We start from the raw sequence: 24,692 nt of genomic DNA, 5'->3' as shown, positions 1-24,692 counted from the left end.
AACATATGATTTAATGTACAATCTCATCTTTGATATAGCTGGAGCATGACTTTGGACCAATGAGATGTCACTGTGGGCTGAGCTACAGAGCTTTCATAATAACTGAATGTGCAAAAATAAAATAAAATTCATAAACCAGGTGTAGAACCTGTACATACTGCCAGATTTGATCAATGTTGGCCTCTTTCGCTCTGGCTACCCATGCTAGAGAACCGTGTGGGTGGTCAAACCCAATCTGAGAAGGCGGCAAAAGTGCCAACCTCCAATCTGAACTTGTGTCAGCTTGTATTATGTCCTCACAGTCTAGCCAGGTCCAGCCGTATCCAGTAACGCACCTTTCTCCAATTGCCCGCCAGCCTGTAATACTGTATGTGTCTATCACAGATAGCCTGGGGTTACACATCATCTCAACTCTCAGTGCTCACTAACACGATCAGATTGCATGCGGAGCTCACGTCACCTCTTTGTAGTTCAAGGTATGTTATGTTAGATGGTGATTCATTGGTTCAACATTCAATAGGCTGAAAGAGGTCTGGAACTGAACCAATGATTTCAAAGCTTGAGTAATGTGATAGGTGAGATGTCAAGACATCTTCTCTCCAGCAATCCTCTCACATATGGTGTATACATGTACAACCCTGCAAAAAAATCATTTTCTTAAAGTAGTATTTTTGTCTTGTTTTCCAGTAACAACATCTAAAAATACAACTAATTAACTTGAGAAGCACATAAAATAGACTTAAATCTGCCAATGATGTAAAAAAAATGAAATAAAAAAGTCTTAATATTTTATGTGGTTTTGCGTAATTTAAAAGGAAAACACAACAAAAATACTGATTAAGAAATTACCTTTGACTGTGATGTCATCTTGATGTTTTGCTGGCACTATTAAGCTATGAGACAAGATGGGAATGGGATCAGTAAACAGCCGGAGCCAGCTCATGCGCCAACCACCAGGCCACAGCTCCGACAGCTAGTATTTCTAAAACTGTAATAAAAGAAATAAAAATAATGAGGAAAAAGGACAGAATCAGTGATGCAAGGAAACATAGTCCCTTCTAATATGCACACTGAGACATTAACTCGCTGGGTGGGATGAGGGGGCGGCCTTTCAGTTCCACCACAAAAATTAGCCGTAAAATTGTGACTGTATTCCCCTGAGTGTACTGGAAGTCGTTCAAAAATCATTTACATAATGCATTAAACGCCTGCAGGAATCTAAAAAGAAATTGCTGAAATTTACACCTATTTTTAAAGGAACAACTGACTCAAAAATGCATTTAAAATTAATTTAAAAGTAATTTACTCACCCTAATGACTTTTCTTTAAAAGGTGAATTTTTTTAAGCATATCCTGGGCAATATAATAAAAGCGGAAGACAAAAAGCACCATAAGAGTCTATACTTAATCATTATAATCCAAAGTTATTTGAAGTCACACAATTCATTTCCAGGAGGAATAGCCTGAAATGTGTAATTAGTCACTAAAACAAAACTATTTTGATGGTTATTTTGCATTATTTTTTAAGCTTAAAAGCTCCTTTCCCCATTTATGGTAATTTCACTGAAAATAACAACCTACTAAATTTTTCAAAAACTCTCCTTTTGTGTTTATAGAAGAGAGTTATACAGGTTAGGAAATACATGTGAGCAAATGGTGACAGAATTTACATTTTTGGGTGAACAATCTATTTGATGACCATGAACTGAGCCACAGTACTAGATACTGAAAAGGTGTTGTAAATTACAAAAATGATATTAGTGCAGCAGGTCTGTGACCTCCACCGATAGAGTTCAAGGGTCAGAGAAACAGCTGCAGCTTTTCCAGGGACAATTAAATGATGGACAGGGATGTGCGTCAGCATAAAAGATAGGGATGGGACTTCTGATGTGCTTGCACAAAAGTACCATCCTCTGCTTCACACCGGCGTATCTATTAATAAAGTGCAACTCCTTAGCAAAGTGACTCGGGTCAAGAGGTCAGAAACTGATGGCTGTGGCACAGAGAGTGAGATGAGGCCATCTCACAGCTTAAAGGACAAAACAGAGCTAAAAGATAAAGAGACAAAAGCTTTTAGTGGTCTGTTATAAACCCCGATTAAAGAAGAATGTTTATCCTATGCTGAAGCTCTGTTGAAAGGGCCATAAATTTCACACAATCTCTCTGACCCCTTCATGCCTTTGGTTGTTGTAACTTGTTTAAAGTTCATTTCAAGTAGCAAGACCCATTACCACATGTGCCTGTTACCGTAAAGTGGCATTCTGGAGAAACTGGGTCTATTTCTATTGCATCGGTGTTGACAATTTACTCGATTTAACTCAATAACACCACATGCAAATTGTTAGAAACTAAACAAACCCTGATAGCGACCCTGGAAAATTTAGCTGATAATTAAATTGATTACAAGTGACTTTAAAAGAGATTTAGCCAAATGGGACTTGATATAATATCCATTAAAGTAGAGTATAGTCATACACCAAAACACAACAGACCTCACAAGTATATATATATATATATATATATATATATATATATATATATATATATATATATATATATATATATATATATATATGAAGAGTTCAGATGCAAAAGCCTCTAAGTGCCATCTGAAATTTTCTTCTAGAATGATCATTTTTATCAAGCTCATATATTTAAGTTCAGTAATTTAACTTAAATGGCAATGAAAATTACCTATTAATTGTCATTTAAGTGAAATTACTGAACTTAAATATACAAGCTTGATAAAAATGATCATACAACAACATACTGTACACAACACCAATGCTCCAAGTCTTCTTGTGGCATAAATGAGAACTAAGTTGCAAATATACACACTACTAGATATTTGAACACCATTAAACATAACCGTGTGCGCGTGTGTGTGTACAGAAATTAAAAATGCCAATTCTTACGTAGTTTGTTATATTAGTATTGTTAATAATATTAGAATATGAATTAGTTCCTTATATACATATTTATACAGTATATACCAATTATATTATGTCATGATTACTTGTGTACTGTAATTCATGTAATTTATTACCGTTTAAAAATATCAACCACAAGATAAAACTGAAATGTGTGGCTGTTTATAAAGATAGAGACCTCTTATTGGATCAAATAAAGGTCAAAATATTCGACTTCACGTTATTTTACGGAGAGATTATGGCCTAAGCTTTGCTTTAAAAACAAAAGGAACAACAGCTAGCAGTCCCTGGTGTTAAATTTACATCACAATTAAAGAAATATTTTATAAGGGACTGGTGCAACTGTACCTTTGTGTCTTCAAAATTGTTTACTAGCTTAACCGACAAGATGTGCTTAATCAACTATTTTCACCAGAAAAATGCTGGTTGCAAAACAGCATCACTAAAACCAGCTTAAATCACCCTTGATCCTCATTTAAATACAAGCAAACTCATTCTTTCTAAATGTGTAATTCAAAAAACAATCATGTCCTCCTTGTCAGACGCAATTGCATCCTTGTTTCTGTCAATGTTCTGCTTCGTGTAACATGCACACGTGTCTCGTAACTTATCTGATTGTTTATAGCTAATTATCTGGGGGTGCTGAAGGTGAGAAGCAATAACGGATTGGGGCGGTCACCCTGAAGGTTCAGGTTCTGTGTGTTATTAATAAGAAACCACCGCATTCCTGATCCCATCAGCTAGAGGTGGACCGGGGCATTCGCGTCCGCGGGGGAATTAGAACCCCTTCTGTCAGCCTGGGGTCACCAGAAAACGAAGGGGCAGACTGGATTCAATCAGGAACCCTGTCTAAATCACTCCAACACAAACACACACACGCATATACAACACCTTTCGCTATCAATAAATCGGTGAGAGCAAACAAACAAAACAATGAAACATCTTGTAATGTGGACCAAAGGCACCACAATGCTCTTGTAATCAATCCTCCCAGGAATTTGGAAGGTGCACCATTGAAGTTTTTGGGATAAATGGCTTGAGGCCCTAATAAATAAATGCTCAAAAGTCCCTCCATGCAGGTCATCTCCAGAGAGAGTAACCTATGGGCTAATAGATGTGACAAAAAAGGATGAAGCAATGCTTCAGTCTCGATCTAATGGATGTGTCTCTTCAATCTTGGAGTGAGTTATCACAGGTAGAGACTGACAATCACAATAATACAGGTACTTATATACCCTGTGTACATTTTATGGCAGTACTTGAGTCTGTGTGTGTGTGTGTGTGTGTGTGTGTGTGTGTGTGTGTGTGTGTGTGTGTGTGTGTGTGTGTGTGTGTGTGTGTGTGTGTGTGTGTGTGTGTGTGTGTGTGTGTGTGTGTGTGTGTGTGTGTGTGTGTGTGTGTGTGTGTGTGTGTGTGTGTGTGTGTGTGTGTGTGTGTGTGTGTGTGTGTGTGTGTGTGTGTGTGTGTGTGTGTGTGTGTGTGTGTGTGTGTGTGTGTGTGTGTGTGTAAATGGGCGAATCTCCTCCGGCTCAAGTGGCCGGATGGCCATTTATTCGCTGAAGGTTTCCTGAGAGTTGTCACTTCGGACCTTAAGATGACTACGAATATGCTCACATTCAACTTTTGGCTAAAATTTAATCCTAGAAATATGTTGATGAGTGAATTGATTTTATCATCTGGTTCTTGTGATCTTATCACAAATGATCATTTGAGACAAAACTGCCACTTCCTAGCCTGGGAAAACCAAGACAACTTCCGGCAAATTCAGATTTGCTCGAGAAGTAGTCTGGCAAAGAGCTCATTCAAGCCCATTTCCATGGCCTAGAAATCGCGGCACCAATCAGAAACGTTGAGGCGGGCTTTACACGATGACGATCGCTCTGGTTTTAGGTCTATCCAATTGCGCCCAGAGGCATTTGAGCGACGTCCGTTCAACTTTTAAATGCATTATTATATTCAAATTGCAAACACACGAGGACAGTCTCCATGAAAGACCCACTGGCAGATGAACGTGCTACTACATTTCTCTCCGAAACGGTAGGAAATTAAATTAGATTTAATAGAGGATTTTAACTGTGACACGACGATTGACAGGGCAATTTAAGTGACAGGATGCACGCGACAGATCCGTCCGATAAAGTTGACGAAGTAGTATGTCCCAAAGCTTGCCTAATTTTTTGCTACACATTCAAAAGTAAATACCTTTTCTTCACAAAAAGAGTACATACTTTTATGGCGTAGTGTAACTTCGCTCTTGACGAGGCATTTGAGCGACGTCCGTTGGTGACGCTCCTTTGGAAATGATTTGTCTATGGAGCTTTGCCAGACCATAACTCAGTTACTATTGAGAATGGTCTGGTTTTAACCAGGCTAGCCACTTACAGTTTCAAACAAGTCTCCACTGACCATTTGCAATCAGATTTTGTTAAGTAAAGGAAAATATATTTTTGTGAAATTTCAAAGTTAAATACAACTTTATTTTAAACTTTATTAAGACCAACAGATTACAATGTTTTTTGTGGGAAACAATATTCTAAAAATATTCGTGAATATTCCACATTTAATGCTGTTATGTAGTATTTTTTTCTGGAATATTCCTTTAAAGCTGCACCTAGCTGACAAAGTTGAAATCTTTTGTTTTGGAACAATGGTTACAGAATATGTTACGTGACCTTAGTGTTGTCCGAGCATCAGGACATAATAGTGTTTACACTACAATACAATGTGGCCATGCATTATGTAAACCCCCAAGAGACCATGCATTATTTTTGGTTTTGTTGAGACCATGATCTAGCAAAAGTGTTCTTGAGATTTTTTTCTTTAGTTTATTGTCTCAATTCTCAACATAACAAAAGGTTTCTTCTTGAGATGTAGACTTTATTTTCTTGACATAAATATATAGTTTTCTCGAGATCCCATCTTAAAAATGTACGGGACATCTACCGAATAATGTTTGACAGATTCCATTTAAATAGTTCACCAGAGAAATTGTGAGTATACAGATTAAGATTTTTTTAAATGTTAATTTCATGAGAAAACTTAAATTGTGACCATGAGACAACAAAACAGGAAAAAGATAAAATATAATGCATGGCTTCTCAGGGCTTTTGTATGTACCTGTTTGAATCCGGTTTACACTCGTTATGTAGTGCTGTCCACTTGGAAAGGATCCCCTGATATGGATGTTAATATCAGGTGTAAATGAGCCCTTTTAATCTGTGAAAAGCACAGATTAAAAGTTACTGAAAGAGAACATCTGCTATTTTCTGCTACTAATGCAGTGAAACAAAACTGTGAATGACTTCCAAATTGGTTTTAGATTTGTTCAGATTTTTTATAGTGTACGAAAATGGGGTGGAAGTGAGAAGAACCAGTTAATTCAATTATAAATGGTCACTTACCATAGAGAGCAAGAGGAGGTAATGTATCACTGGTGCAGATAAAAAATTGCGAGGAAGTAAATGGTGCAAGTTTACCCTAATTTCTATAATAACACATACACGCTTCGCAGGTCTGTGATAAACCGCAATGAAAACCTGGGTGGATCTTCACTGCTGCTGGACAGGTTGTTTTTTTTGTATGACGAGGTTTCTCAGACTAAAAACTCTCTAGGAGAGGTTCAAATATCTAGATTGGATACATTGCACACAAAAAAAGAAATTGAGTTCAAGATCTCACTGCGGGAAAAGAATGATCGAAACATGGCTCAGTAATTAGCTGACGGGAGGCTAATGGGCAAAGCTACAAACAGTCACACAAGACTCGTTCCTGTCTCTATCACAGCTGCTTGTTGATACTTCTAATACCATTACTACTGAGAAATCACAGCTGGAAAAAAAAACTCCTTATAAAGTCAAATGCTAACAGAAAACAAATGCAAATATTTTTCATATCAATTAATCAAAAATGAAAGCTAACATTCAGTCTCACTGACAGCAGAATTTTACAAACTTATCGTTGACGGTTCTATGATCTACAAATTGAGCAATTCGATCTATAACAGGTGACATTGCGATAAAGCACGGATGTGTGTCTTTGCTAGGTTCTTTGTCAGGCCACATTGATTAGGATGAGCATGCAGCTGTGGGTGGGCAGAGGCTCCAAACGCCAGCCTCTCAAGTTTGCTTATTTCATTTAGTCTAAGAGCTTTCATTAGTCATCACCATCGACTTTAATAAAATCTCCCCCTAGATGGTAGAAGAGAAGGCAGTGCCACCAAAGTGAGCTTTTCATTTGTTGGTGAATGGTAAAAGTGAAAATCTACTGTGTAAATCACTTAAATAAAGATAAAATGACCTTAATAAAAGGGTTTTTGTACAGTCTGCCACAAAAGGAAGGCCTACAACATTTCACCACATGCCATAAATCAGTGTTTTTCAATGGGTGGTTCCTGACACAAAAATGGGCCAGCAAGGAAAAAAGAAGAAAAAAAATGCTACATTCAAATAATAAAATTGAACTAATTCTATACATGTGCATAGTTAGTGAAGCAAAATAAATGTATATATTTTATGAAAATAAACATTTGAAAAATACATTACCGTTCAAAAGTTACTTTTATTCAGCAAGGATGCAATAATCTGATCAAACGTCACAGTAAATACATTTATAATGTTACAAAAGATTTCTATTTCAAAAAAATGTTTCACGGTTTCCACAAAACATTCAACCTTAATAACAGTCAGAAATGTTTCTTGAGCAGCAAATCAGCATATTAGAATGATTTCTGAAGGATCATGTGACACTGCTGCTTTGCCATCACAGGAATAAATGATACATAAATAGAACAGAAAACAATTATTTTAAATTATAATAATATTTCACAATATTACTGTTTTACTCAATTAAGATTGAGTTAACTAAGAGACTTTTTAAATTACATAATTTTAAATTATGACCACAAATATATTTTAACAAAAAAATTGTCTGTTTAAGGACATTTTAAGCAATACATTTTATACAATATATTTAAAAATGTATTTGGGTCAATGACGCGACGGGTCATTTTTTTTGTCCAAAGGCCTTAATAATAATAAAAAAACAAATATATAACATCCAAAGTATGTAAGGTAGTACAACTTGATCTCTTTTACTGAATCCAAAAGGTTTTAATTATATTTTACTACATATAAAGGTATTTTAAAGATTTTGAAGTGTCAAAAGGTCATTCAGTTTAACCGTCCGAAGGCCAATACAGCAATATCATTTGTGATTAAAATATCTTAAAATGTAATAAATTTATATCTTTTTTATTCTGGCATGATTTTATAACATTATATAACATTAACATTATACATTAGATAACATTATCAACATAGTGCAAAATGGTATTAAAATTATGTGTAAAAGTCGTTGCTTTGTTATGAGAAAGAATGTCCGGAAAAATTATTTTCATTGATGTCATTCAGAGTAACCAATATAAAGGGGTCCATTTTGGATCAAGTCATGTGGTCAATATTATGTGACAGGATGTGACATCATTCAGACACCTGCAAAGGACCGCATAGTTGTGAAGCAATCCCCTTCCCTCCCCTTCCCTTGTAAGTTCATGTGACATGTTTACTGATGTATTCATATATTTGTACAATAATTTTTCATTAATAAAAAAAAAAAAAAAAAAAAAAATAGTTGTGAAGCAAAGTAATTAACTCTCTCTTAACTATTAGAAAAATTAATGTTTTCACTTGTTCATACAAATGTCCCCAAATATCAGGTCATTCGGTACAACCGCTATAAAACATGGATAATGTTGTAATATTTGAAAAACGTTTTCTAAATATAAAATGTTTGCTTGTCCTTTTGGTAGCTAGCTAGCTAACTAACAAGCTAGGCAGCTAGATATCAGCTTGTTAGCACTGAATGAAGATTTTGTCATTCGTTATAACCAAAAGAGTCATTCGGTTAAACCGAAATTTTGGTTATAACGAATGACTTACTGGTTGTATCGAATGACAGCAATGTATGTTGGTCATATATGTACATATCTGGAATAAATAAATACAACATTTTATTAATAGAAAATATGCAGAGTATGTGCAGAGTATATTATTATAAAATTTAAAATATAATTTTGACTGAATTTTGACCTTTTTATAGATTTATAATTATATCACTTATGGGCAAGGATCAATGCTGATCCTGTTAAAAAAGGACAGATGCTCGCCAAAAGAAGGGAAAGGTATCATTTGTTTTTATCATTTATATTATTATATTCAATAATATAGGTGCCTGAAAGTACCCCATAGACATACTATGATGAAGGGAATGCCCAAAAAACCTGGATTGTGCATGTTTACCCTACTATGGTAAATTGCATAGGGATTTTGTATTGAACATGATTTTGCAGCACAGTGTCATAGAGACAAGGGGGTGGGCTCATTTTACTCAGGCAATCAATCAGTCTTTCAAGATCATCATGAAGCCATTAAGCCACACCCTAGTGACCATTAAGAGCACCCTAGCAACTGTTTACATAGAGTACCATTATAAAAGGCCCAGAAGGATATCTTTGCAGCACATTGTCATAGAGACAAGGAGGTGGGCTCATTTTACTCAGGCAACCAATCAGTCTCTCAGGATCATTGTGAAGCTATCAAGCCACGCCCTAGCAACCATTAAGAGCACCCTAGCAACCCAAACAGAGAGGGATATCTTCAAATCCGAACATTTTTCATGAATGTATATAGCCTAGCAGATTATTGTTTAACAATTTAAACACTTGTTCCAAGACCAATTAAATGTTTTAATGTTTTAGGGCCCTATCTTGCACCCAGCGCAATTGACTTTGTACACCGACGCATGTATCATTCCTATTTTGCACCCGCGCACAGCAGACTTTTCCCTCCACAGATGCACGTCGGTAAATTAGGGAATGAACTTGCGCTCCCGGGGGCGGTTCAGCGCAAAGAGGCATGCTCCGGCGCAAACGTTCCCTGGTGCTATTTTGCAGGTTTAGAAAACAATTCTGCCACAGACCAGAAAAAACCTAGTCTAAAGTCAGTGGCGCGTTATTCAGATGCTATTTTAAGGGCGCATGCTTGGCCATAATCAATGTAGCGTGTGCACAACGCGCATACACTTTGCTTATCTCATCTACACACAGACGCAGCAGTTTTCATTTTTGCAAATCATACATTATTACAAGGAACAATATTACAACACGAGGGAAATCATTGTGGTGTCCATGAAGATGTGAAAAAATAGGCATAAATCTAGCTTACACATTTAGCCAAATTATTATACGCCTGTTTAACCGAAGCTAATTTGGGTGGGTTTCTCCATCCCCATACAATGTCACTTCTCTGTCTTTTACGGCTCTGACGAGCTGTGAACCACTCCTGGCGTGCGCCTGGCAAATCCGCCGTTATAATAGCAATCCGCCATGGAGCAAGCGCGCCTGCTCTTAAAGGGAATGTGAGATGTCGCTCTGATTGGTTTATTTCACGTTACGCCCAAACCACACCTATGAATAATGAAGCAACTTCAGACAAACACATTTTAGATTTGCGTCGGGCGCAAGAGTCATTTATCCTGCCGGTATAATAGCAACAGCGCCCAAGACCCGCCCACAAAGTTACTTGCGTTTCGCGCTTGATACTTGCGTTTCAGATCGTTAAAATAGGGCCCGTAATGTTTTAATTAATATAATTTGTGATACGAGTTATATGTTCATTCCAATATCAAAATGTTGGATATCAAAATGTTTTAATGTTTGAAGTACTTTTTACATTAATAGCCTGTTATATTAACAATATTGTTAATATATATTAACAATAAAATGTGCTTTTGAAGCTATTTGTGTCTGTTTATTGTCTTAAATATTCATAATGTCAAGGGCAGCAGACATGGTCATTCGGTATAACCGGCATTGGTCATTCGGTAAAACCGATATAGTAAATATTAAATGGAATAATATTGTTTTTAATAACTAAAGGAACTACAATAATACAAATATAAAGCAGATAAGGCGCTTTTTTTTTTTACATTTGCTTTTCTCCTTTCCCCGTGCAATGTTTTACTTGAATATGTTGGAGTGTTTAGAGTAGTCCAATAAAATGATTACATTTATGAGATCAGTGATAATTTTATTTAATATTTCTTCTGTGGTACACACTGTATACTATCTCAACATCAATGTCAAATCATTTTTTTTCATGAATAATTATCTGCAAATTAATAATTTTAGATATATTCATGGTTAAACCGAATGACTTTTTTGGTGACAAATTTTGTCCATCTTGTAAAAAATGACAAAAAAACAGTGTTAATTGATTGTACAAACCACAAAATCTTATTGTTAACACCTAGGTAAACTAAAAAATGGTTTCAAATATAGTTGTATCTCCATTCTATTTTTTACACTTTTAAAAACCTTATTCGTCAATGACCCATTTACAAAGTAGAATAAACAATTTTGGTTTGGATGTCCAATGTAAAATCTGAAACAAATACACTACCATAAAGGACCAATAGATCACTTTGGAAGGGTAATATATTCATAATTTTGTATTAACTGTGAGCATGAGAAATGCTGGAGGGATAATGTTCCTGGTGAGTGGAAACCATTCAATCAGCTTTTCCCAAAAGCCTGCAAACCACTTACTCATTCTAAACATCCAAGTAAGACTGTGTGCAGACTCCTGAAAATATGATGAAAGACAAACATTGTCCAAATAATTAATCACGATCTGCAAATGTGCTGGACAGCCCTGCTGAAAATATTATGTTTGTTTATGCGGGCAGATGCTGTACTAGTAGGTGGTTGATCAAAAAATGTCTTGCCTAGTTAAGCTAACTAACCCAAAAGTGCTATCAACAAAGTATTCAGCTGATGTGTACATATAATATTCTGTAATACAAAATATTTGCTATAAAAATCAGGCCCTTGAGGCTAAAAAAGGATCCTATTTTGTGGCCCCATAACCTTACAAAGGTGATTTGCTAATTATAACCAAACTTGAGGCTAATTACTCTGGCTCTTTAAAAGCATGCTGAATTCTAAATGAGGGGTCAGTGTTCTGAAGGATAAGAAACTTTGTGAGCAGGCTTCTCTATATGGATCAGTAGATATTGCTGCTGTGCCTCCTTTTCTGACCCTCCTCTCTGCTCCCTTCATTTCTAAGAAACCGCTGTCTGAAAATGTAAGGCTCTTTGAGAACCTCCACCTTCTAAGAATGCTCTGGCTCCTTTCATTTCTTCCTTCAGAAGGCCCACAAGTCTTTTATTGGTCTTTCGCTCCCTGGCTTTCTTCTTGTCCCCTCCTGGTCCCTGCTGAGGAACAGTGAATTGATCTGCAGCTCTAAGCCAAGTATACATTCACAAGCACAGACTTCACACACACACACACACAAACACACACACACACACACCCTTCCTGCAGTCTGCCAGTGATTGTATTCACACGCACACAGAGCAATCTTCAAAATGAAAACTGTAACAGGATTACTCTGAGGCACCGCATTGTGTGACAGACATTGGACAAACTAAAAAATATTGCATTTCCTGATATTTCTCGTTTTCAAGCAATGCTGCCAATCATCTGGGTAAAATAGCAACTCAAACAGTCAAAAGAGGCCCAAAATGAGAGCAATACTCACAAGACACAAGAGCTGATTTCATTTCATTTTGACAATGAAAATGATGACAGCAGTCTTCATAGACTATTATGATCTGTGATAAATACATTTCCTAATTTTAGCCAACCTGGGTTTATTGTTATTTCTTTTAAAAATAAACATTCACCCATCAAAAATCAAGAATTTTTTTATTCACCCATGCCGTACCAAATCCATATGCTACTTTTTTTTTTCCTATGCAAAACAAAGGAACATTAAAAAAAAATATCACTATTTAAGCACCATAAAATGTATCCATACTTCTTATATACTATATTCCAAGTCTTCTAAAGCTATACGGTAGCTTTGCATGAAAAGTCTGACATTTATGTCATTATTTATACTGATAATGTTTTCCATTCCACATATTCAAACTGGCGTGTCACACATGAGAACCAATAATGTTTTGGCATCAGTGAGTATTTTTGAATCAATTTTCAGAGAATAATGACTTAAATTACTTGGTCTATTCCTCACAAAAAGCTATTGTGTGACTTCAGAAGACAGAATATAGAGTACAAAAGACTACACTTCTGCCATTTTCTTTTTGGAGATTGACAGACATGACCACTATGAATGCTCATTGTATGGCAAAGAGCTGCGTAATGAATATAAAATATGCAAATGAGCCCTGACTCCACTCATACAGGCTCGTCTACAAGTCGTTGTATCAAAATGGTAATGAGTTTTATGTATCGCTCTCTAGAACGCATAACGGTAAATGATATGACTAGCCTTCGGCTTGACTACATTATCAAACACCTAATAATGTGTTGCTAATGTTACACAGACCATGTTCCCGTTCGCCATCAGACCGCTGCCTTCTGAAAATCAGTATCCTTAGAAACGCTTTGAACAGCTTAGAACGTCAGTGGAGAAAGGCATAATAGTTCATCATATGCATAATTCACCCGCTATATTGCTAAATGTACCTTATTTTTCATATCAACAGAAAAATATACCGGGATAACTTCTCTTGAGACTCCCCTGCTTCTCAGCATAGTTAATGATATGCTAAAGCCCTCCCACACATTGACGTAATTGGTTACAAGGTAGTTTGTGACGTAAGAAACAGACTTTTTGAGACTTTTTTTCACTGCAGTTTTAAGGAGAAAATACTCAGCAATGGTGTTGAATAAAGGTGACTTGACTTGACTTGACTATGAAGAACCTTTAACATCCGTGGAACCTTTCCAATGGACAAAAGGTTCTTTATAGTGGAATAGTGGTTCTTCAGATTATAAAATGTTCTTCTCATCAAGAAAGAAAATGGTTCTTTTAAGAACTATTAATTGAAAGGTTGGTTACACTTTATTTTAAGGTGACGTAGTTACATTGCACTTATAAATTACTGAGTAATATGAATTAACTACATGTATACTATAGAATTAGTTAGTTACTTGTAATTATGAATAATTTACTGTTGTTATTATAGTAAGTACATGTAACTACATCACCTTAAAATAAAGTGTAAAAGTGAAAGAAATTAAAAGGTTATTTTAATAATAATAATAATAATAATGTTTATTTTATATAGTGCCTTTCTACGAACTCAAGGTCGCTTAATATTATATGCAAATAAACATGGCAGAAAACAAAGAACAAATGTCAAATCAATGTAAAAAAAATAAATATTTTTTTTTTACTTCATCTTTTCAGTGTAACTTTTGTCCTTGTTACCCCTGCACTTATAGGCATAGTTCTTCATAGGCAGTTTGAAGTTCACCACTAACCACTGAAATCTCAGTGAAGAGGGGATAAAATGCTTTAGGTGAACAACGGCTCTCCCAGGTAAAATTTTACGAGGCAGTTAAATCAAAACAGTCAGATGGGTACATTGTCAGAGGATTTATGGAGTCTGCACAGGTCTCTTCTGCTCAGCCAAATGAAAGAATGCAAAAGAAAGACAGGCGGCATGAAAACATATGGGTGGAATAATTAATAGTGAAGTTTTTTTTTAATTGCAAGCAATTTGTGGAGAACCACCCAGCTATGTGGTTAATTCATCCGTGAAGAACATTAGGAATCTTTATCTGTGTTTAGCAGCTGTCATTTACAAACTCAACATATACGTCTGACAACCCAACCAACTAGTCCATCAGAGGCATAATTGTCATTATGCTATAGTCCTTGGGGGATTTTATGTAATTTTGCTGGGAAAATGACAAATTAGTGAAGTTGTCAGTTTGTTAGGAGCATCTAAATTATCTGTCATTTCACTCAGCGACGCCAAAAGAAATATGAACAGCTCTTTGAGATTCAATAATTCTTCGGAGGCCGCATATCATGCAAGGCTTGTCATTTGTGGCATATTTTACAGCTGAGAACAAAGGAAAATTAATGTTACAAGGAATAAGATCTCTTAATGGTGGCTGCACCCGTAACTTGGATGGAAAGTAAATTACAATAATTTACTATAGTTCAGTTTAATTAGGAGGAAAAAAGGCATCCGTTGAATTCCTTTTTAATTGGTATAGGATTTCACAACATGATTTCTTGTTACCAGAGTCCTGAAGCATGACTGGGCTTTGTACCAGGAAATGAAAAGCAGCTGATAATCGTAGCAGACTCAAAATAGAACAGAGCTGATATTGGATAAGCTTGTTAGAATTACCATTAAATCTTTTCCTTCATTAAATCACAGACTGATGCCTGTTTTTTGTGGTGACTCTTTCAGCTTTACATTTTTACATCTGATTTCGGATTTTTTTTACACATTCTGATTCCAAGTATTATATTGAGTCACTAAGTCAGATCATATTTTCTGAGCTTGTCGTATTATTATTTTTTTTATTTTATTTTTTTATTTGAACTGAACGATTCATTGGTGCATGTATATTCCAATAAATAGAAAAATGTCATCAGGTAATCCAAATGTAGTAACTTGTTTTTCCTCTGAAAGAACTTTACTTTTAATTTAGTAATTAGACAACAGTTATGTAGGCATTGTTTTAGCAAACTCGCCTTTGGTCTGGCTGAATTCTGGTCCGTAATGCCCACTTTTCATAATCCATATTGCTAATTCTGATGAATAAAATCAATTTCAGCCCTATAGTATATACACAAATACTGATACATAAGGTATATCATGAGGATCAGTGGAAAAAAGAAAAGCAAAATGCAGTTGAGCTTGTTTACAATGTCCTGACCTACAGTAGTCTTCAATGGGTGTATTTGTATAAATATTAGTGCTGTCAAATTGATTAATCGCGATTAATCCCATCTAACATGAAAGTTTTTGTTTATATAATATACAGTATGTGCGTATATATCATATATATACACATATATATAAAAATAAAGAAATAAAGAAATATTTTTTTATTTAAAAATAAAATATATTTAATATTTATATTTAATATATATATATATATATATGTGTGTGTGTGTATGTATATATACACACACACACATATATATATATACAGTATATAAATATAATACATTTATATACACAAATTATATAAATGAAAACTTTTATGTTAGATGTGATTAGTTGCGATTAATCGATTTGACAGCACTAATAAATATCATTTTTTTCTTTTTTAGGAGTTTTTTGTTTTGTTTTGGCTGCATCTAGTTTTCCATTATAAAATGACTTCTGAGAATCTTTAAAAGCATTTAAGAATCAGTTGAAAATCTACTTCTAATTCAATGCACCTCTGACTCGGATAGAAACTTACTTCACTTTGTGAACAACATTCTGCCTAACTGGATAACAAACGTGACTCAAATCACAGTTTCTAAATCCAGGTAGTTCACACCATACATTATATGACTAACCTTCATGACCTGAGACTAGGGAGTTGAACATGCTGTAAAGATTATCCTAATTAAGGTAGATTCCTCTCTGTAGACATTCATAAAAATGCTAGAGAGCCATTGTGACATTTAAATCAAGATCTGGAAGCTGAGAACTATGACCTTGTATAACGGTCCATATTAAAATAAACTAAGGTTAAGACATCTTTTCTTCCAGTTGCCTTCACTGAAGCTAAAGCGGATTCCTGCATAGCACAAGCCTATTGTACCTTTTTAACTGGTAAAAAATCAACCCAATCTTTTACCCTCCAACCCAGAAAGAAATTAGAACTGTTAAAAATGAAAATTAGTTAGAAATTATGTGGTTACAAGATGTGGTGAATAGCATTTCATTTGTACCATTTTACAGAATAATTAGTGGTGTTTGCTTTGTTTATTCTAAACCTCTAAGTATTAAACTAACACACTTAACTGGTTTGCGGTACAGGCATGAAGGATACCACAATTAGCGCAGAGAGGTGTGCTATTACTTTTCTAAGTGATCAGACTCATTATATTTGCCTGGTGGGCAATAAAGCAGTTGAAAAAAAAACCTTAAACTTAATTTATTTGGAAGGACCTGAGCCATAGCTACAAGCAGAATGTCATAGAGATTTGCTGAAGGCTAATTTGCCTCAGACCAGTAATCAACCACCTAGCAACAACTCAAAAGTATTATGGTGGCGAGTTGCACAACCAAGCATTTTCATAAAAATGTAAAAAAATATATCACAGTTTGATTTTATAAATAGTTCAAGAAAATATCTGAATCAATAGGGTACAATGGTGCTAAAGGCACACCTTAAGAAAAAATTGCTTTTCACTACTCTCATAGTATATGATTGCAGAATTTTTTTTTTGTATTGAACATTTATGAAGCAACAGATATTGTGTGAAAATAAATCTTAAAAGTGGTTTATTTTGTTTAAAAATCATATAAATGTATGATGTGGTGAGGGGGGCTTTTACCTCACACACAGGGTAAAAGGCTCAGGGGCAAAAGGCAAAGTATTGATATGTTTTTAATAATGTCTAAGTTAATACTTGTTCAAAACAATCACTTTAGCAAAGTTTGTACAATTTTCTATTTATTTTAATCAATAAAATAATTCATTTTTGTTCAATAAATATACTGTCATTAAAATATCAACATAAAAATATATTTTAAAAAATACAGAAACAAAATTAATTTACAAAGTAAAGATTCTGAAAGCATTGAATGAGATCCCCTAATGATTTGATCTAAATTACAGTAGTAACAATAAATGATATTTTATTTTATTTTTAAATAATATGGTTTCATTATAAATATGGTGATTATCTCTAAGGAGGACACCCAACTTAATTTATGATATTTACAAATAGCACAGGATCAATTTTGCTCTGCTACCCGCGATCACGTCAAGGATCCACCAAATGTCCATGTGCATCTTGAAAAGCGGATGTTTTGGGAAAGTGCTGGGAAAGGGAAAATAAAATCAAAGGCACCTTTTACCCCGGGGCACCTTTAGCCCCATTGTACCCTATAACTCGTTTAATAATAAACAGGTGGTAAGCATTAAATTGTAACGTATATAACTAGATTTGGTTATATCTAGTTTTTAGTAAAATGGAAGATTATACCATTACAACACAAATTAAAACTCTTCCATTTCCAAAAAATGTCTGCACTGCATTCGATGTCTAAAAGCATAAAAGATCTTTGAGTGTATATGCCACACTTCAAGAACAAAAGAAATGCCGTCAGATCCCATCTCATTGAATCTTTTAAGACTCCCTTTCCTTTCCTGCTCAAGCTCACTTCACAGAGATAGACATGTCCTACCTGTTTGCCGTGTCTGAGGCCGAATACTTCAAAAAACTAATAAAAATAGATTCTGAGAAGACAGGCTGCTTTAGAAGCCTTTGCTTCGACTAATGGGGCTTCATGACAGCCCGTAGGATTATTCATTATCATTCCAATTTCTGAAACTAATGCCTCGATGAGCCCCTTTCATTCCAAGAATGAACTCTACAGGTGAACAAGGTAAAAAATATTCCATTCCCCCTTCGCCGCTGTGAAAATGGGGCTGTGACTGAATGCATGTTGAGGCAGTGTTAATCAGAGCCATTGTGCTTCAAGTGTAGTAGAGAGAGACACAAATCATGAAGTGGACTATAATTGAGGAACATAATTCAGTTATTTAAATTCCAATCTTTACCTCTTATCTGACATTAAAAGGAATCTTTAGCAGCATTTTCATTAGGATCCTAAAATAACAGGATACAGCTCATTGTCTCCCGCTGCTTCCTTCTTTTTTCATCTTCATCAAAGAGAGTGAACGCAAGCCGCTGGACGACTTCCAAAAGAAGGATCACAGTGTACAGGAGAGGCCAGGTCTATAATTGGGTAAAGGACTGACTGGCTGCTCTAATCCCCCTCCTGAATCATTAAAGAGAAAAACACAATTGTGCAAGTAATTGATGACTAGTTTCGGTCTGTTTTTCCCACATTTTCTAAGAACTGTGTATGAGGCGTCCAGAGAACGAGTAGCTCTGGGCACAATGTTGATAACCCTGCAGAAAAGACCAAAATTGTTGACACATATGAGTTTTGGATGCTTGTGTTCAGACTTCTTTACAAGCTAAACTTGCTTGGTCAACTAGCTTAAAGACTGCTTCTTTACAAGCCTTAAGGCAGTGGATCTCAACTCCAGTCCTGGGGGACCCACTGCTTTGGACATTTTATTGGTCTTCATTATTTAACACACCTGATTCAGATCACCAACTCGTTTGGAAAGAGTTTCATGAACTAAACTGAGGCTGAATCCGAAATCGCCCCCCTATACCCTCAAATAGGGCATTATTTGAAGGGACTGCCATTTGTAGCGATGTCTGAAACCATAGTGGACGTTATTAAATGCACTCATTCTATCCCACATTGCACAGCAATAACAGGTGTACAGCTGATGTACACTCAACGGCTGTCCGAATTCGCTCACTCATTTTCATTCACTCCTTCAAGTGACTGTAGGGAATAGTAATTGAGGGTTTAGGGGGCGATTTTGGATTCAGCCTGAGTGTCAGATAAGGGAGACATACAAAATGTGTAGGACCGGAGTTGGGAACCACTGCCTTATGGTGTGGTCACATTAGTGAAATTTTGTGGACAAAAAAGCCCATTGTTCATTGTCTTTTATCAGTAGTGTAGCAATGTATGAAGCACAGCTTCAGACCAAGAAGCTTTCTGTTGGTCAACACATGAATACACAAACAACTTGAACTGGTGGCGAAACCAGCGTGGGGAAATCTTTCGCCATCACGCAAAATTCCTGATTACATCGATTCCTATTGAAATGACTGGGTTTCGCACATGAAAATTCACCAGAACAAAAGGTAGATAGTGACTGCACCTTAAAGGGGGGGTACAATGGTGTTTCATGTATTCAGAGTTGTTTACAGTGTTAAAGAGATGGATTCTCATGCTAAACATGGGCAAAAAAAAAAAAAAAATTTTGGACGAATAACGGAGAATTTCTGTGCCGAAAATCTTACTTCCGGGTTGGTACAAGTTTCGGCTGGTTTTTTTCCGACCGTGGATCTAATGACGTAGACCAGAGTGGAACTCCTTATATGAGCATTTCTCCCGGAAAAGCTCGCCCGCGCACACGTAGACTAGAGGAGAGCGAGACCGCGCACATCAACGCGCTTCAACAGGAAATCATCGGCAGCCAGCGCTGCATAGGATTTGTTCAAGAATGTCTCCAAAAAAGTGTGTATTTGGATGTGAGGGAAAGCTTACCGTGTTCAGTTTTCTAAAGAACCCAGTGTTACAGGAACAGTGGATGCAGTTTGTTTTTCCGGGGCAGCAACGGAGTGTAGGAAGTGCGGTTGTGTGTTCTGGTCGTTTCAGTGACGAATGTTTTATTAACAAGGCCCAGGTCGACGCTGGATTTGCAAATCGTTTGCTATTAAAACGTGGAGCGGTCCCAGTGATAAAAGACCCCATTCATGTAAGTACAACTGGATCAGATTTCTGTCTTTTGCTGGAAATCAAGCACTACCGCTTGACTCTATAGCTCCGCCTCCAGGACCTCGGCTTTTTCCGGAGAGAATCGGAAAGCTGTATTTTTCTATTATAAATATAATAAAACTAAACACTTTTTGGATATATTAAGGATGCACTACTACTCTATAGGTACTCAAGATTAACATGAGATTAGGTGAAACTGTGCATGTTATGTACCCTTTAACAGTACACTATAATGGGCATCATACGGACATATTTGGCTAATTTTTTTAAAAGTGTTTGAACTCCTTAAAATGCATCCCACTGCTCCAGACTGAAAGTTACCATGAAACAGTGTTGAACTGTTGATGAAAATAACCTATATTATATTACCGATATTATATAACCGATATTTTATAAAACAATAACATCAAATTTTATTGTTATTGAGTGAATTATACCTTTAGGTACAGTTTTAAATGATATTTTCATATGTCCTGTACTTTCAAAAATCATTATCCTGATCATGACCCTAGAGCCATACATACCATTCAAAAGTCTCTTTAAAATTACAGATCAACTGTACAATGTTCACATCCCATTGAATATACTGCAGAATTAATTATTTGTTTTAGTCTATGACTGCATACTAAGCCTATTCACATCATACTGATCATTAGTGAAATAAATCCAAGAGGAACATATTGTAGTTAAATCGAGTGAACTCTCTTGACAATTTTTTTTCTATTAATTTTCTCCTTACACTTGACAAGTCATTTTGGGGAGGGGGCGCATTATGTCACCCACTATGCCCACTCCTGGCAACGGCCTTGTTTGGCAGAGTAAAAATATGTGGCAAGCGCAAGAGATGCTTCAGAATTAATAAAATTAGAAAAGTCTTTTGGAAAGATGTGAATTGTAAATATGATCATTTTGCATAAGCCTAAAATATTTTCCCTCACAGTGCAGATCTCTCCTGAGTTTAACTTCTGAATCATGACCCAGAAAGCAAGCCACCCCGCCTCTTCAACCCAGCAGCAAATCATTCCAGCAAGCTTCCACTGGAGGCCTATCTCAGTCCTTTCCCTCAGAACCACACATCCACATTCATCTTAGAAAACATTTCACAATGTTTGAGTGATTTCTCCACTGAACATTGTAAAAACATGTGCAAAAACATGCTCATAAATATCACTGTCTCCAAAGTTACATTTAAGAATGCAACTATTCTTGCATTTCTATGGATTAATATGCTTATCAGACACAATCATGCGCTCTACTGAATAAGAGCAGAATAATTTTATCTCTCTTATAACGGTCAACCTCAAACAATGAAAGCAGTCAACTTAATTAAGACAGATGCATAGTCTCGCAGAGCCAGACTTTTGAGTATCTGCATAAAATTGAGTCCAGTTTGCAGCTAATTCTGGACAAGAGACATGAAAGTGACCAACCACAGTTTTTTTTTTTTTTTTTTTTACATGCCGTTTAGGATCTCAAATAGGTTGTGTGAAAATTAATTAAAACTAATTTAAACAACTGTACAGCAGGGTTTGTCCAATTTGGAATTTGGTAATTAAAAATACCAAGATTGCATTTACGTGATCAAAAATACAGTAAAACAGTAATATTGTGAAATATTATTAACAATTTACAATAGTTGTTTTCTTAGTAAATGTTCATTTTAATTTACTAATTTTTTTTTTTCTAAATATTTTTTCTTCATGTCACGGAAAAGCTGAATTTCCAGTCGTCAATATCACATGATCCTTTAAACAAATCATTCTAATATGCTGACTTGGAGCTCAAGACACATTTAAAAATAAAAGCTTTATATTTAAAAAAAAAAATGCTGCTCTTTTGAACTTTCTATTCATCAAAAACTCAAAAAATATACACAACTGTAATAAGAAATGTCTCTTGAGCTCCAAATCAGCATATTAGAATGATTTCTAAAGGATCATGTGACACTGAAGACTGGAGTAATGATACTGAAAATTAAGCTTTGATCACAGGAATAAATTACATTTTAATGTATATTCAAATAGAGAATGGTTATTTAAAATTGTAATAATATTGCACAATATTACTGTTTTACTAAGTGCTTTTACACTAAGTGCTCACACTAAACTAAAAAAAAATCTGATGCCACTAACATGGAAAAAAACAGTCAATACCTGTGATTAGTCCTCAGTAATGCATCAACCTAGTGCCTGGTGTCAGATTTCTACCAGCAATATGCATCTGACAGTCAGCAAATGGACTTTCGGCAGTCCGTGGGCAGGCCGTCTGAGGTCAAGACTGGAGACAGAGTAAATCAGTTAAAAGTCATAAGGGAGAGAGAAAGTGGGGAAAGGGCAAAGAAAGGTGAGCACAATGAGAAAAGAACAAAAATTGGGGAGTAGATTTATGTTTCCACGGCTGCTCGAGTCCCAAGGAGCATTAGCTGAACTCATGAGCTGTAGACAGCTAATCTTTTGTTATGGGGAAATAAACACACAATGTTAGCCACCGTTTTACAGCCGCTGATCCAAGGCGGATGATAAAAGATCCAGTGGGCCCAGACCACGCGGCTTAATGACCCTGAGAGCAACATACAATTTATTGGCTCTTGGTCCCCATCATCACTCCCTGCTACTAATTTATGAGGAGAGAGGGAATTGGACTCAATATAAGAGAAACTATTTTACAGAACGACTAAAAACTGCTTTAATAGCACAAGTTCTGGCTCTCTTTCTCAAGTTTTCCATCTTGTAAGTAATATATATGATAACATGCTTGTCTTCGTTGTTTATTCTGCTTGATTTATGAGACTCCGTCATCAAAGGAATATTCCATGTAGCTGTGAACAGTTGCATCATGTCTTACAAAGAAAAAAAGTTGCACTGAATTAGGATGTATGTCATTATGAATGAGAGCCATTAAAACAATGAGTTAACTATTAAAATTAATGGGTTAATTAATTGCCATAGTCCTAAAATCTTCAGCAAAACCATGTGTGGTAAGAATCCACAGGGAGCCACCTAATTCTTCTCATTGTAATTGGGTCCAGCTACAATATTACCGCCTCTAAATTCCAAAATCCACAAAGCCGGAACCCAAAACAAGCAACTCCACCTCTTCCCTTCCGCAGAGACCAAAAACATCACAAGCATGGCTAGTTCTGTTAAGATATTCCAGCTCTACACAGATGTTTCACTTCTCTGCCTGGACAGTTGTCAAATCGATCTTAATTGGTTTGCATTTGAGGAAATGGTTGTTCTTCAAGCAGTACTTTAGGGAATTTTGTCATGGCTGCCTTGTGGCCGAGCTCTCTACCGTACGGCCCCTTCTGCCTGGTGTGAATGGCTCCTCTGTGTGACCAGCCAAGGATCTGCCAGGGGGACCCTCTCTTTGTTAGGTGAATGGGCACAGCTAGACCATCTTAAGGCACACTAATGTACCATGGCTGGACCACAAAGAGTGCGTAGTAATTTGCCAAGCATAATGGCACGTCTTTAATTCGACCGAGGGGGAAACAGACCCTTAAAAGCGAGCTTACAGATGAGGAGTCCCATTCTAGTTCCTACTCTATTCATATCGTAAAAGGGCTTGTTTTCTTCCGGCTCATTGTCATCCTGAACCGAATGTCGGCAAACAACGGTGGGTCGAAATTAAAACAACGTGGCAGCTCCTGGACTCACTAAACGGGCCCAGAAGACCATAAACATAAACAAAAAAGTGAGTCTTCTCAGGAAGGCACAATGATTGAGACCAGCTGCTAAAATAATGTCATTTAGCGGGATTAAGTCACTGATGGAATAAACTTTAGGAGGAAGATGCAATGTAGTAAAAATATACCTAACACAGAAGGGGGAAAGAGCAGTATGTGCTTGGGGACACAGAGGGTTGGAACCCTGGCTGACCCATCAGAGAACCTGGTGAGTGGGAAAGTTGCCTTAGTGCTCAACATCCAGGTGTCTGGCAATTCGTTATCTTCAATCCCCAGACAACCCTAAAGTCAACTCCAAAAGGTGCTGGATGAATCTTTAAACACTCACACAAGCCACATTTTACCCAAAGTTTAGAAAAAAAACTTTTGCAAGAAAAATAAAAACTATATCAGGACCATTGAGACTCTCATTACCATAATGCAATCTTTTTCTTATTACTGTAGTGCCAAAAAAAAAGAATGATTTACATTTTTAACTATTTATACATCATGGTATAGTAGTGTCTATTATAATACCTTTAATAGAAAACATGATAAATAATGGTTATGAGAAACTTGGAGGACCTGCTTAATTCTTAGAAAATTGTCTTCATGAAAATCTTATTCTCATAACTATATTGTAAAAATATTTATGCAACATCGTAGTA

The 24,692-nt window shown here is 36.0% G+C and overlaps 1 protein-coding gene across 5 annotated transcripts in view; it reads right to left on the bottom strand.

The window, feature by feature from the left end:
- Window positions 1–24,692, bottom strand: part of sema5ba (sema domain, seven thrombospondin repeats (type 1 and type 1-like), transmembrane domain (TM) and short cytoplasmic domain, (semaphorin) 5Ba) — a 207,036-nt gene that overhangs the window by 88,719 nt on the left and 93,625 nt on the right. The window contains exon 1 of one of the 5 annotated variants that reach the window (XM_079880362.1): window positions 18,171–18,200. The exons of the other annotated variants lie outside the window; for them this stretch is intronic. The gene's annotated coding sequence lies outside the window, so the exon portion shown is untranslated. Of the gene's footprint in view, window positions 1–18,170; window positions 18,201–24,692 lie in introns of those variants that run through there. 5 annotated transcript variants of the gene reach the window in all.

Source organism: Squalius cephalus (genome assembly GCF_949319135.1).
Source record: "Squalius cephalus genome assembly, chromosome: 9".
Classification (NCBI taxonomy): domain Eukaryota; kingdom Metazoa; phylum Chordata; class Actinopteri; order Cypriniformes; family Leuciscidae; genus Squalius; species Squalius cephalus.
Note: the sequence above shows the minus strand (reverse complement) of the source record. Positions and strands in the feature narration are given on the sequence as shown.